Raw genomic sequence first — 15907 nt, forward strand, 5'->3', positions numbered from 1 at the left:
TACAGGCACTACATTATCTGTGCCATGTAATAGAAAATGACACCTGTAATCTTAGATGCAACACAACAGATTCACACAAACAATCCAAATGATCTGATCATGATACTTTAAGTTTCTATGTTAGGAAAATATGTGCAGAACAAATTGGCAAGAGCTCAGCTGAGGACAAACCGGACATTGCTCACCAGACACCACTCGACCAGGTATTCCTTTCAAGCCTACGGATGTAGGATTTTCAAGACATACTCTTCCTAGGGCATGAGTTGTAGGGGGGCCTGGTAGAACCACCATCAGTCCTCTGGGCCTCCAGGTGACTCTTGGAAGCCAGGTAAATTGTGTTGGGATCAGTATATGTATTATGCTGTTATAATTTATATTATTATGTTTTTGTTTATTTAGAATTATAATATTTTTAATTATTAGTATTTTTAATGTGTTTAATTTTTTATTTCGTTATAACGGTGTGTTGTTTAAAGATTTTATGTTAATGGTATATGTATATATATATTTATTTGTTTTTACTATTTTTAAATTATAATATAAATTAAAATGATTAGTTTTTTGGTAAGTAGATTTATGTAAATATATTTTAATTATTATATATGTGTGTTTAACTTTTTTAAATAACTTTTTTTATTATATTTCTTAAGATATATCTTACATATTTTTTAAATTTTTGTTATTAATTTTACTATTTAATATATTCAAAATGTATCATTTTATTTTATATATATATAGTATAATATTGACATCAATATTTCCCCCCGATATTTTTGTACTTACCATTGTAAGTATAGGACGTTGATATTTTTGAAATCGATATTTTGTTCCCGATATTTTTGTATGAATATTTTGAGGGCTGATATGTTGTCAGTGTATCCTCCAAACACACATCCAGTGTATCTTTACCTTTGCTCTGTACTACACTTTACTGCCTTTGACTATGTTCACACTAATCAAATACCACATACGTCTGTGCATACATATATTTCCAACCAACACCAATTCATACAGCTAGCACCCTTAAATCTAAGAAACTGCCAGCGGCTTGTTGTGCATCCCAGAGAATGATCCTGACCCCCGCAGTATTCAGCCTCTGCATCGAGCCCTTCAGAAATCTCTGCACCAACCACGTAGCCAAAGTGTGTACCCAAATTAACTGTAGCTGTATCTGGAAATCTAATATGTCAGCTGCATCCAACCCCTTAGCCCAATGTTTATCCCCGACTCTAAGTTTTACTTCTGCAAAACCTGAGTTCATATTCATTGACAAAAGCTATTATAAATGCTACATTTAGGACTGACTCAAAACATGATCCTAGATGTATTCCCACTTAATTTCCTGGTTGTGACAAATCCCTTAGCTTGATCCTGCAAAGTAATCTCTATTTGAAGACTTGTGTGGCTCAGAGAACTTACCCAGCATGGGTAGCACCATAACTTGTACAGGGTATGCAATCGTACCTTTTGGAAATAGATTGTAGAACTTCAGTGTGAATCATTCTCAACTGCCTTATGAATTTTGCCAACACGTATTTCGCTAGCATTCCTTGCTTAATGCTTCCCCCACTAAAGGGCATAATTTTCAGTACAATGTTAAACAACTACAAGAAATGCCAATACCACTCACGACCTAATCTACTCTTTCACAGGTTTCATCAGCAGAAGTGCCCAGCACACAACTTCAAGTGGCAGAAACATGTACTTTCTCTTGCCTTCTCAACATTAAAAGAGCATAAGATATTGCCACTCCCAACAACAATTAGTACAGAAATGAAGAAAGTGGAAACAAGCCTTTTGTAGCCCGCCCCCCCATGATCAGGAAGGTCTTAACCCCAGACACTGGACTTACCAATCGGTTCTGCACTTTAGAAAATAATTTACAACTCATTTGCTTACGGAGCCCCTTATCCGTCATTGTTAGATGTAACTCGTTCTGTCCTGCATCAATCCCATAGCTCCGTCCCTTAACCCTCGCACTGTGCCCCAACCCCAGAGTACGTACACACATGTATAGGACCTATGCTGGTCTTTTGAATGAACAAGCCAACACCCGTTTGGTTCTTAGTGGTCAGTGTTGGCCGCAGTTTTTATTACAATACATGCGAATACTGTTTGTCATACGTCACATGTGGTTTTTGCCATACAACACTATTTTGTAAATTGTCATGCAAGGTCATAAATCATCAGCCTGTGTTTGCTGATCCCATCTGTCGTCCATTCCCTTTGGACTGGCAGTTCATTCGTTAGTTCCTTTGGGTTGTCTCAGCGCTTACTTTGCGCGGGGGTAGCTTCCTTTCCGGAGTTAGGACCATACTCGCCACATTGTTGGTTACTGTTGTGCCCTGCCAACCGGCGGGGGCTGGGCAGCGAGTGCCGTCCCCGTTTGCTACCTCCTTTCTCATTGGTTGGCCCCTCACCCTGCCGTCCGGCATCCCAGTGTGAGGGTGCCCATTCTTACACACCGCCCGATGGTGCGCCTCCGTAGCAACCAATGTTTCCTTATTCTCCGCCATATTGTTGCCCCTTCCCCGCCCGTGTTCCATCACTGCGACATTGCTGTTCTTCGGTGTGGGTGGGTGGGATAAGATTCCTCTGCCATGCTGCCGCTGCCCCTGGTCCAAGATGCCAGCTGGACTCGGGCGCGGCGCTTTTATGCCCCATTTTTTGCATCTCCGGCTAGCTGGCCCCTTTTTCCTATTGGGGGTTTGACCCCTGCGCTGACCCCAGTGGCCGGTGGGCCCGGCGCCCACCTGGCGCAGCTAGCGGGAGTGGTAGGGAGGAGTGGCACGGACTTTCCCGCTTCTGGGAGTGCCCCGAACCATTTTTTTCTGGGGGGGGGGGGGGCCTGTCGCTGGTTAAGGCGCCGGCCCTCTAACCCCCCTGTGGGGGCGGCCTCTGCGATAACCCTCACACTGTGCCCCAACCCCAGAGTATGTACACACATGTATAGGACCTATGCCGGTCTTTTGAATGAACAAGCCAACACCTGTTTGGTTCTTAGTGGTCAGTGTTGGCCGCAGTTTTTATTACAATACATGCGATACTGTTTGTCATACGTCACATGTGGTTTTTGCCATACAATACTATTTTGTAAATTGTTATGCATGGTCATAAATCATCAGTCTGTGTTTGCTGATCCCATCTGTCGTCTATTCCCTTTGGACTGGCAGTTCGTTCGTTAGTTCCTTTGGGTTGTCTCAGCGCTTACTTTGCGCGGGGGTAGCTTCCTTCCAGGAGTTAGGACCATACTCGCCACCTTGTTGGTTTCTGTTGTGCCCATTGTTTCCCTATTCACCGCCACGCCGCCAGGGAGGCTTACGTCTTCCTGCAGCTCCCACCCAGTGTCCGAAAAAAGGTGCCTCTTCTCTCTTTTTTTTTTTTTTGCACCCTGCCAGTGCCATTGCACCCCATATGTTGCTCCAGAACACTTCCATCCCCTCTTTTGAGAGATGGACTCCGTCGCTTGCATAGAGTTCTGTGCAGCCCGGGTGGATGAGCCTGTGCCTCCCGCTCTCCATCCAGTTGACTCTGCAGAACTTGCTTGTGGCTATGTTCAGCTTCCTCCTGGAATTCTCTACCGCTCTCCTTGACTCCGCTTCATGCCATTCCCGTCTGCTGATGAGTTCCGACCATAATACAGCCGTGTTCCGGAATGACCTGGCTGTCTCCGTGAGGTCTCTCTGGATGTCATGGAGGAGCGCTTTCCTACCCCTGTTCACCAGGTCGTTCCCCCCCAGGTGGATGATCAAGATGTCAGGGAGCCAGGGTGTGTCTGCTTGCACTCTCTCCAGCGCCGCCGTTAGCTGCTCCCATTTCATCCCAGGCCTGCCCAACCAACGGATGCAATTTTCCACTGGCCTTCCTTTCCGCTTGCAGCCTCGCTGTTGCCACCACACCTGCATCCTGGACACAAAAGAGTGGCCCACCACCAGCACCAGCCGCGGTCTTTTCCCTGCTGAATTAATGGTCCCAATGGTCAGCTCCCCGTTGGTCACTGCTCGGGGGAGTGGTGGTGCTGCTGGGGCCACCCTGGCGCGCGGCTGGCTTTTTACTGCAGGTGGGGCCTAACGTATGCCTTGAATGCGCGGGACCGCCATCTCCCTACGGCTTTTATACCTGCCTCTGACATCCCATGTTGTGCTGCAGATGTGGCAGCTCCGATCCTGAATGAGTGTAACCCAAAGGAAGCAGGAGGGAGGCCCGCCTTGACTAGGGCCAAACGCATCACCGTTGTGAATTGGAATTTACTAAGGTGGCTGCCATCCTGGTGCTTGAAGATTGGTCCCTCCCCTACTGGTCTGATTAACATAAACGCCTGCAGGCAGCATACCGCACAATACCTCGGGTCTTCGATGCAATGCAGCGGGATTGTGCTCCCTGCCCCAGCTAGGTCGGTCTTGGAGCGCCGAAGCCGGATCACCACCTGGGCCCCTTCTGGTGTTATGTCCCCAGCTTGTAAGCAATCCGCTGCGGGCCCCCTCCTATTCGGGGCCAGCAGCTCACTGAACCGGAAGACCCTGAAGAATGCAGTGGCAAAGGCTGCTCTTAACAGGCGGAGCACAAATGTGTCTCTTGTGACATTACCCAGGGGTTCCAGCAGGAGCGCCAATTTGGAAAACCTATTGGCCATCTGCTGTCCCTCCTCGTGCCTTCGTCATGCCTCCAGCCCTTCATGGCTGCCTTGACGTAATGTGATGCCGCCGGGTCATGCCCTGCTGCTAACTTGGTGAAGTGTGTCACTGCCGCTAGGTGTGCCTGAGCCCAGGACCTTGATTTTTTACTGTTGTAATCCCACAGAAGGAAATTCTCCACTGCCCTGCTTGTGGCCCCCGGGTCTTCTAGGTTCTGAATACCCCCTATCTGCATTACTGTGTTCACATACTTCCTGTACCTCTTGGCTGCTTCGGGGGCGAGGGCCTGGTTTACCAGTATGGGGAGGTCTACTCCCCCAGGTCCCACAGGTGCGCGGTAAAAGGGGTCATGTCCTGATCTGCCCCGGGTGCCAGTTGCCTGAATCTGTCCATCTGCGCTCTTGAAAGGGCGTCCGCCAACTCGTTCTCCACCCCTGGTACATGTCGTGCCCTCAGGTCTATGTTGCCCTCCAACTGCAATTTAACCAGGTGGCGCATTAGTGTCAGTATCTCCGGGCACCTGGCTGCCCCTTTGTTGATAGTTTGTACTACCCCTTTGTTATCGGACCAGATTGTGAGTTTCATATTGCGCAGCTCGTGCCTCCAAATAGCGAAGGCCACCACGATGGGGAATAGCTCGAGAAATGTTATGTTCCCAGTTCTACCTGACCTGTCCCATTCACTTGGCCATTGTCCCCTGCACCATTTGCTGCCCAGGATGGCCCCAAATCCCTGGCTGCCGGCGTAATGTGTGAACAGTGCAATCTGCTTGCATGTCACCCATCCTTCCCTCCAGATGAGAATCCCGTTAAAGTTCGTTAAAAAGGAGTCCCACATCTGCAGGTCCTGCTTGACCCCCGCACCCAACCTAACATGGTGGTGTTTGCGTGTCATACCTGATGTCAGCTGGGTCAGCCGTCTAGCGAAAACCCTGCCTGCTGGGATCACCCTTGCTGCTAAATTGAGCTTACCTATCAGCCCCTGTAGCTCCCTGCGAGTCGCTTTTTCTCTCCCACACATGTTTCTGATGTCCTCCCTGAATTCTTTCACCTTCTCCTCTGGGAGCTTTGAGGTGCCTGCTATCGAGTCCAGCTCTATCCCAAGAAACATTATGGTTGTCGTAGGGCCCACTGTTTTGTCTGCTGCCAGGGGGACCCCTAGCTCCTCGGCTAATGCTAGGAATGCCGCTAATGCCCGGCCGCAATCGTCTGTTGCGGCTGGGCCTGTAAACAGGAAGTCATCCAGGTAATGGAGCTTCCCCCCTTTTGGGTGCCTGTCGTGAAGGGCCCACTCTAAGAAGGTGCTGAATGTCTCAAAATATGCGCAGGACACTGAACAACCCATGGGCAAGGCTTTATCAAAATAGAGCTCCCACTCCCATTGAAATCCCAGAAGGTGGAAACTGGTTGGGTGGATGGGCAGGAGGCGGAATGCCGATTCTATGTCTGCTTTTGCCATAAGGGCCCCCTGGCCCGATGCCCGCAGTAGGTCAATGGTGTCGTCCACTGTAGCGTAACCCACTGAGCAAGCCTCAGGGCTGATCCCATCGTTAATGGATGACCCTTCAGGGAATGACAGATGATGAATTAATCTAAATTGTCCTGGCTCCTTCTTTGGAACTACCCCCAATGGTGAGACCACCAGCCCTGAATGCATGTGGGGTGGCAAAGGGCCCTCTATCCTGCCCAACATTTTTTCTTTTCTCAACTTCTTGGAGACCACCCCAGGGTAATGGAGGGCGGATTTTAGGTTCTTTGCACCGCCTAGCGGTGGGGTTCCCCTAAACGGGATAACAAATCCTTCCTCAAAACCTTTCACTAGTATCGCTGCGTCCGCTTTGTTGTTGTAAGTGTTTGCAAGCCTGCGCAATTGTTTTGTGTAGATGGGGGACCTGGCCAGGTTATATTGTTGAAAATCCCTTGGACCCCCTCTGCGCACTGCTGTCGCCTTAATGCTTCTTCCTTTTCTCTTTTTTGTCTCTTCCTTGGTCGCCCTTGTGCTTGCACCCAGCTGCTGGGTGCCCTCCACCACAACTGGAGAAAATGTGTAGGAACTTGTAAGAGGACCCCATGAGCATTCATTGGCTTCGTACTTCCAGCATATGGCTGCCCCTCCCCGTAGTGGCGAGGCCCTCCATGTGTTGCGCGCTCTGCTTTTTTGGAAAGTCCTATTTTTCTCTTGTGAAAGGGGGAACGAAAGGGCTGCTCGTTCCTCCCTGTCCAGCTCCTGGTCTCCTTGGCAATCATCATCTTGTGGATGAAGCCAGACACATCCTCCTCATTCCATTCCATTTCTGGATGGCTCTGCCTCTTTAAGCGAAAACCTTTGTCATACTCTAACCATGCATCCCCGGGGAACTGCCTCTGTGCATTGTGTATGTTAGATTCATAGAGCCATAGGTCTGCAGTGCAGCGCGGGAACTTCTCTACAATTATGCACACCATGATCCTAAAAGCGTCTAGCCAATTGTCAAAATTCCGCTCCTTCCTTTCTCTCCTCCTCTCTCTTCTATCCTCGTCCTTCTTGTCACAGGCTGTGAGGTCTAGCCCATCTAACTGGATCTCTAATAATGTAAAGATGTCTATAAATTCTTTTTCCCAAAATCTCTCCTTAACTGACAATGGTATCAGGCTTGCTAGCCCCGTGGCCCTGGTTGTCAAGGATGCGAGGCCGGGGGAGGGGCGTGCATATGGCTCCTGCACCGGAGGGGCAATGGGTGGTCCGCCCCAGCCTGCTACAGGTGACCCTAAACCTCCTTGCCCTCCTGGCATGGGGCCTTGTGCACTTAATTGTGCTTGTCTAACCCACCCTGGGTCTATCAGGTGCCATGGCAGAACATTCCCCCTCCCCTGGGTCGCTAGTACTCCCATCCCCCTGCATGTTACGCCCCTGCATGATGAGCACCACGTGTTGCTGCTGTCTCCATCACACCGCTCGGTCTTGCTGCCCTTGGGTTGTCTGTAGGCGGGGGGGCTTTACTTTTCTGTTGTGTTTTCTTAGTTGCTGCCGCGTCCTGTAGCTTGGCTGGTGGTCTTTTCAGTCATTTTCGCGCTGGCTCCTCTGTTCCTGCTGGCGGCTGATTGCTTGGTCCTTCCCCTGCGCCCAGCCCCAAGTGTGGCTGCAGCCACTCCGTTCCGTGCACCTCGGAGGCTGCCCGGATACTGCTCATGCTGGAAGTGTGGGTGGGTGAGCTGCCGTGTGACTGTGCCTGCTACTGCACCTGCTGTTCGCCTTGCCTCCGGCTGTTTCCAATAATGTTCCTGCCAGTGTGTAGCTGCACTGCTTGCTACCTGTTTGCTGCCTTCACGTGACTCTGCTGACCTATTTAACAATTGTTCAGGTCCCTGGCGGGGTGCAGCTGCCCGATCAATGTACCAATCTAACCCTTTAGCTGTATTGTCTGCCGCCCTGCAGTCCCCTGCCTTCACACTGCTTGCTGCCCTCTCGGGACTCTGCTGTCCGATTTTCAAAGTATTAGGTCCTTGGCGGGGTGCTGCCGCCTGCTTGATGCACCAACCTATGCTTTTTGCCGCCTGCTGGTTTCCCCGTGGCCGGAGAGGCTCCAGACCGACACCGGGCTGCCTGCTGGTGCCTTACTTCCCGCTGGCACAGTTCCGACATTGAGATTCGGCCTCAGAGCCGTGTGCGTGCCGCTGCCCTACTGACGAGCAGGCGACAAGCCCTGGCCTCCCGCTTGCCGTGCGTCTTTGTGCTGGGGTGACGAATGCTCCGGGCCCGTAGCGCCTGGACCGCTAGCCTGACCCGGCCCCGCTGCCCCGGAACTGCTCGGCCGCTTCCGGTTCCTGTTTTGCAGGCGCCGGCCCTTGACGCTGTGTATTCCCTTCTCCGACGGGCCTCCGGTGAGCGCTGCATCCCGGATGACCGCTTCTCTGCTGTTCTCTGCCCTGTGCTCCTGGCTCAGCTCGGCACTGCCCCCCAAAGGTAACGCTACATCCACGAAGAGCCTCCGCGAGAGGTCGGGGGAGGGGTTGTCACTCGTTCAGCCTGATCGCTTGCTGTTCGGGCAGCGCTTCGCCTCGGATCCCCCAGGTGATCTCGCCAGGTCCAAGATTCCTCTGCTGTGCTGCCGCTGCCCCGGTCCATGATGCCAGCTGGACTCGGGCGCGGCGCTTTTATGCCCCATTTTTTGCATCTCCGGCTAGCTGGCCCCTTTTTCCTATTGGGGGTTTGACCCCTGCGCTGACCCCATTGGCCGGTGGGCCCGTCGCCCACCTGGCGCAGCTAGCGGGGGGTTGGGAGGAGTGGCACGGACTTTCCCGCTTCTGGGAGTGCCCCGAACTGTTTTTTTCCGGGGGGTGCCTGGTGTGGGTTAAGGCGCCGGCCCTCTAAGCCCCCTGTGGGGGCGGCCTCCGTGACATTCCTCCTAACTTTACAAGCAACACTCCTTTGCTGCTCGGATATGTTTATCGTATACTTATGCTAGGAAATCTACCTGCCTAGCTGGAAGTCTCTATTATTTAATTCTATGCACTACAAGCTCTTGAGCTTTGCCTTGTCCTGCGGCCTGTTACCAGGTTTCAGACACGACATTGGCAGAGCTATTATTCTGTATTCACTGCAGCCTTCCTACTGTGGAACTCGGCGTGCTTCAATAAAGGCACCACGCACCATACTGGCACTGGGAGGTGTGTTAACATCAATAGACAGCGGATTGTAAATCGTCGCCTGCTAATTTAAAATATGATCTGTGAAGTAAAATGGATTTGGGCTGGCAGGCTTAATATACAGCTCTATTTCTCGTAGAAATAGTTCAGTTTTAGGCCACCTCTTAAAGTGTCTGCCATCTTGAAGGTGACTGGCTGCACAGCGAGTGTGTCGATATTATGTTCTGTCATAATGGTTCTCTCGACATCTGTCATTTGGTGACCCCTTCTCTTGGGATCATGTGGTGTCATACCAATCTGCCTTTACTTCTATCTAAGTTTGTCCGAGTTACCCTGCCAAGCTGAAAGAATGCTGCGTCAGAAGAATGAAGAGGCTCCACTCCGGTAGGAATTAACTTTATTCCTTCAGCAGGGAAACACAACCAGCAGGGCAGCAGGGAAACAAGCAACTGTCACTGCCCTCAAAAACACCATTCCAGATTCCAACCCACGTTCCAGTTCTACCCAACACTTGCATTCCAATATACATTCCAGTTCTACCCCACACTTAAGACCCAACACAAGCCTCACTGTTGATTGCGGCCATTTTGAGAGTGCACCAGTTCACTTATTTTTAGCAATATGTAGTTTACCGTTGTGTTTAATATTGCCAGATTTTTGAGAAATGGTGCACATGTCAGTGAAGCGCATGCTCATAATATGCAAAGTAGAGACAAGATTTGCTACCCAAAAATGTGTTTCTATATGTGCAGTGCACACCCCAAGTAACGTTTCAACTTTTTTCCACCTACAATTGAAGACTGTAAGACACATGGACATTAAGCTAACTAGAAGTGTGGCTCAATGATTAGAGCGGCAGAGCCTGATGCAGAGGTCTAGCCCGGGACCAGAGTTCAATTCCCCGCCTCGGCGGGTCTAGGGCTCAAAAATTCCACGGACCTGATAATTCTTGCCTCGGTGCCTATTCCAATCATGGAGTCCCACTCTGCAACTGTAGGCAATAGCTTGCTTAATCTCCACAACGGCCCCCACAACGATAAGGATGCCTGGCCTACACCTTGGGGGTGCCCAGGAGTGGACGCCTCACAGGGAAAGCCAGGATTGGTTCCACAGCGGTATTCGTACAAGCGCCTTGAGACCCTTGCGGTGTGAGTAGTGCGCTATACAAGTATCAATTATTATTTATACCATGTAGGAAGGATCACATGGTGGAAGTACTCTGTGGTGTGTACCTGGATGCAGTGTAGCTATGCCAGCAACAAAATAAAGCACTTTTCAGAGAGGTGCTCGCTTCCTGTGTAGAATTTGAATCCATTAAAAAACCTACATTTTGAGTTTTTGCAACATGTAAAATTAGTGATACACATTTTCGGTAATTTTGCAAGGGATATATGTAAAGCTCTTGCACTGTTTGTATTAAACCAGTGTGGGAATTATCCATTGCTGCTACCACACAGTTGATTGTGCCACACCTGCTTGCTTTTAGCAAACTCAGGTTAGCCAGTGATGAAATGGAGGGAAAGGTTCAAGGTAGGTAATATCATATGTTCCTGGGATCCATTAATGATGACAAGGAAAGTAAGCACTTGTGATTAATTTTGAAGGCTAGGGTGTATTCGAATATTTACCGCCTCTCATGGATGGAGCAGGCAATGAGGCATTTGATGAATATGAAGAGACTCTTCGTAGAGCATGCAAGAGGCACATAAATTAGTGAACATTTACATGACTGTTTTACGTGTGCTGGTCATGCATGAATCTAACAATTGTATATCACAGTTAATCAGGTACCAGCTTCTTGCAGAAAATAATAAGAGAGTTCAAGGGGGTTGCTGTCATTTAAAAATGTTTTTCTCAGTGACGTAATTGTGAGACCAATGGAGGAATCAGGAAAGAAATAAAAAAAAGTGCCTCTATAAGCCATTTGTGTAATAGAGAGAAATACTTCCTGAGATATGTTAGTGAAGACTTCATACATGTATAAATGTATATAAATGATCACCAGCCGTTGAACCTCCACCTATTGATAAGCGATAGGAAGTTGGTTCTTCGATCTGAGAACCTTGATGCATAAGGGTAAATACCTTTAGCACACAGACATTGCTTCTCTCCTGTGTTCTGCAGTGCCAATATGCAGTGAAGGGTGGTAGTAAACCAACAAGTCAACTTTTGTTTATTTTTATATATTTTGCCTAAAAAACATAAAGAATAATAAAAACACCACATTATTCCAATACATAATTTAATAAGAATTATCAAAATAGCTATTTGAAGAAAAAAAAGATGTTCCTACACTTGTAAAACCAAATTGCATTGCTACCACAATATATAAGTTCTTATTTTGCATCACGCATGGATTTTCTAACCTTACAGGGGAGGCGGAATTTGAATTTGGTGGACTGGGTACTCTGCTACAAAAGAAGCCAAGTAGCCTGTCCTCCATACTGACAGTCCGCTCGTTCTATTTTGAGCCACTAGACCTTCATGTTTCGGATGGCGCTACCCCTGCTGTCTCTGCCAGTGAAAACTCTAGCCCGTCAGAGTTGGGGGCGTCTGTGTAGGTGCATCAGATCATCCATCCCATTTAGAGCAGACGTTCTGGTCTACTTTTTATTCCGTTCAGGACGGCCAGGAACATTCTGGTGTTCACAAACTGAAAAAAAAAATGACTGACACACCCTGGGCGAAAACTATCAGGGTTATTAGTTTCCTGTTAATCCGGAACAAACTCCCCAAAAAGTTTACTGAGCGGCCACTAAAGCATTGGGACCGCATAGCAAACTATCTGTGCCTTTGGCGGAGCTCTTTTGAAGGCACAGACGTCTCCGCAGGGCTGGTAGAGATATCAAAATACGATGGACGATAGTCTGACAGAGCGGACGTCTATTCACCGTACTGAAAATATGACCACTGTAAATTTACAAAATCAGTGTGCCACATTCACTAGGCCATTTTAAACCTGATATTTACTAGTAAATAATTTTTTCCACCACAAATTGGTTCCATGTTATCAGGCACACAACATTTTTCCATCCTCAAACATTGTTATATAGAAATGTAGTTCAATTGAATTGATCTGGGATTACAACTCATGCAAGTCCATGGTGCTACTGATAGTAGATTTTCATCTGGTGACCTTATCCTCAGTAACCATATACTTCGTAAATAATAATCAAATGTACAATTGCTTTGCTTAAGTTTTTGCAGAAATATCATTTACTAGAAAACATATGATTTTCGATTGGGAATATCAACTATGCACAATATAGTGACACGTATATTAATTGCAAGGTAGGCCTCTAGGGATGGTGGTGTGCCAATGCATTATGAATATGTGGATTGTATTTGAGAAAGTGAATCAAGCTTTGTGATGGATATAGATGCTCTTCTGTGGGTGCACAATGGTTAGTTCATCTATTGTGCATAATCCGTAATGAGGCACGGACCCTTCTCAAGGATCTGGGGGACATAAAGATGCCAACATGAATTTATGGTGCTTCTGGAGTGTGACAGGGTTGAGTACTCCCTATCTTGTTTAATACCTACATTAGTGATTTTCAGAGAGTGGAATGGGTAAAGGACGCTTTTCCTCAAAACTGGAAAAGTATCCATTTTCCACTCTGTTCTTTACAGATGATCTACTATTCTTTGACGTAAGACTGGTTGTGGTACAGTGTGGACTGGATTATTTGGGGTGCTATAATTAAATGAATGCCCTTTCAGTCAGTTGAAATAAAACTAAAATTATGTACTTTGGTACAGGAAAGATATTACTATTAGGAGACAATTTCATGAGAATCTTTAATGAGTTGTTGGTTCTCCTTCCTGATAATGGCAACCAACAAGAGCTGCTATCTGCCCACCATGACTTTCTCATCGAAGAAAAGCAAGGATCCAACAAACAGAAGAAGAATAAGAAGAATGTGTGGCAGAATAATTCCAGCACTTACCAACTTGACTGCTGCACCTGTCCCACCTGCAAGCAAGTACTGTCCCAGCAGGACACTGCAGCGCACAAAACCCTGCACATTGAGGACGATGACTTTCCATCTTTGCAAGCAATCAGCAGGATCATTAGCTAAACACACTAGGCTGCCACCAAACAAATGTTTGCACTTGTATCCAGGCACATGCTAGAGCAGTAGGTAGAGACGCACCTATTGGTGTCTGGTGGGGAGAGGAGGAACAGTATTTGATTCTAGTAAGGCCAGACTTGCCTATAGGTTGGCAGGTAAAGCCTACCATTGCAATATTCTCTGTGCTAAAAAGGAATATCTTGCCAGAAGGATAGAGGCGTCCTCCAACTCTTGCAAGGAGATCTTCGCTGTGGTGAGGGAGTTTACGGCCCCTAGATCCAATTTGCCTCAATTAGTGTCATCTGAGTCGTGGGTCTGTGATCTTGCCAAGTTCTTTACGGATAAGATCAAAGCGATCCAGGCCTCCTTTTCAGAGAGGTCCGATGAAGGGTTTCTCAGCATTGGGGCGGGACCTGCTCCATCGTCCACGCCAGATGCTGTTTTGGCGGAGTTCCCCGCTGTTTCCAGCGATGCCTCCCTGGTGCTTTTGGCCAGTCTTAAATCAGGTTCGCCATTAGACCCCTGTCCGGCCAAATTTCTGGCCAGGATGGCGCCGGTGGTGAACCCATTGGTCAATCCTCTCTTGAACGCGTCTTTGAGGGAGGGAAGGGTCCCGCGGTCCTGGAAAAGCGCTATGGTGATCTCCCTCCTCAAGAAGCCTGGATTAGATGCCGAGGTTCTGGCCAATTGCAGGCCAATTTCCCTCCTCCCGGCTCTGGCTAAGATCACGGAGAAGCATGTGCATGGCGTTCTTTCTGGCTTTCTAGAATCAAATGACCTACTGCACCCCTCACAATCCGGATTCCGGCCTAATTTAGTATGGAGACGGCACTCCTTGAGGTGTCAGAGGGTATTCGGGAGACACTGGACGCAGGAGGCAAGGCCATGCTTGTCATGCTAGATTTGTCGGCGGCCTTTGACACCGTCCCCCATGAGGCGCTCCTCGCCAGACTTTATGACATCGGTCTAAGGGGACGGTGCTCAAATGGTTTACATCTTTTCTTGAGGGCCGCCGACAAACGGTCTGGGCCTCCCCGAGCTCTGCTGAGATGCCTCCTTTGGGAGTCGGAGTTCCACAGGGTTCTGTGTTGAGCCCGACTCTTTTTAATATCTTTATGACCCCTCTGGCGGCACTGGTGGAGGCTCTTGGGGCCCAGACCGTGTCTTACGCGGATGACACGCAACTGCTCTTTACGTGCAGGAAAGATCAGGCATTCGATGGAGAGAGCATTCGGGGGTGTCTGGGGATGGTCTTTGATTGGTTCCAGCGGAACAGCCTTAAGACCAACTCCAGCAAATCGGAGGTTCTGTTCTTTGGCTGTGCCGCAGACCCTGAATGGCGGGAGTGGTGGCCAACGGACATGTGTCCCCCTGCTCAGTCATCTCAGGTGGCCAAAAACTTGGGAGTCAAGTTGGATAACAATCTCACGCTAAGATCTCACATTCTTGGTCTGACGGGCACTTGTTTTGGTATCTTGAAGATGCTCCGTAAGTTTCTACCTTTGCTTACAGAAGAGCACAGAAAGATCACTGTTCAAGCCTTAATAGGCTCTAGATTTGACTATGCCAATGCCCTTTATTTAGGGCTTCCGGATTATTTGGTTCAGTTGCTGCAGGTGGTGCAGAACTCCGCGGCTCGCGCCATCTTTGGCCTTCATAGGCGAGTGAGAGCATCCTCGTTGCTACAGTCGCTTCACTGGCTGCCCATCCGGAAGCGGATTATGTTTAAAACTCTGACTTTGGTGCATAAAGCACTTTTTGGCTCGGGAGCAAGGTATCTGCAGCGAAGGCTTGCTTTTTATAGCCCGGTTTGCTCACTTCGGTCGGAATCTCTGTTCACGGCCGTGGTCCCTCGAGTGAGGAAGGCGCGCACCGGGGGTCGTTCCTTTAGTCTCAGGGCCCCCCAGGTATGGAATTCTTTACCTTTGGCTTTACGTAGTACTCCCAATTTGTTCCTGTTTAGGAAGAGCCTTAAGACCTGGCTTTTTAACCTTTAGGTTGTCTCTCTTTTCTTCTGTTTCTGTTTTATGCTGTTATGTTTGTTAACGCTGAGCTGCCTGTACAAAGCGCCGGGACACTCTTTCTGAGTAGCCGTGCGCTATACAAATAAAAGTATAACATAACATAAGATGTTGAATCCAGGTGCACAGAAATTATCGATAATCAGAGGGGAGGGCACCCAAGAGGGCAGTTGCTACTTGACCCTTGAAAGATAGAGCCCCAAGCAAAGGGGGTGTAAAGTTTGTCATGTGCTCAACAAGATTAAAAAAAAATACTTGTTATGCCACCATGCTTAATTAAACACTGCCTCGTGGAGGTACAGAGATGTGTTAAAGCAAGAGTCAGATTTGGCAGCTAGGGATTTAAAATTATATTTCTAATTTAATAATTTGTCCAGAAATATTGCACCAATAAACTGTGACCACCCCGGAAATACAGGATGGCACAGTGCAACACAAAAATGAAATTAACCTTTTTGTTGCTTAGCTTAATTCTTCCTGCACTCTGCTTGTAGTGTAAAGTCTCTGTCATTTCTTTTCTGTATAGAACATTTGATTACCAAGTAATTTAA

The 15907-nt window shown here is 48.3% G+C and overlaps 1 pseudogene; it reads left to right on the forward strand.

The window, feature by feature from the left end:
* LOC147729920 (uncharacterized) overlaps nucleotides 1-13341 on the forward strand; it is a 98327-nt pseudogene extending 84986 nt beyond the window's left edge.
* The last annotated feature ends 2566 nt before the right edge of the window (nucleotides 13342-15907 follow it).

This window comes from Lissotriton vulgaris, chromosome 2_1 (assembly GCF_964263255.1).
Source record: "Lissotriton vulgaris chromosome 2_1, aLisVul1.2, whole genome shotgun sequence".
Classification (NCBI taxonomy): domain Eukaryota; kingdom Metazoa; phylum Chordata; class Amphibia; order Caudata; family Salamandridae; genus Lissotriton; species Lissotriton vulgaris.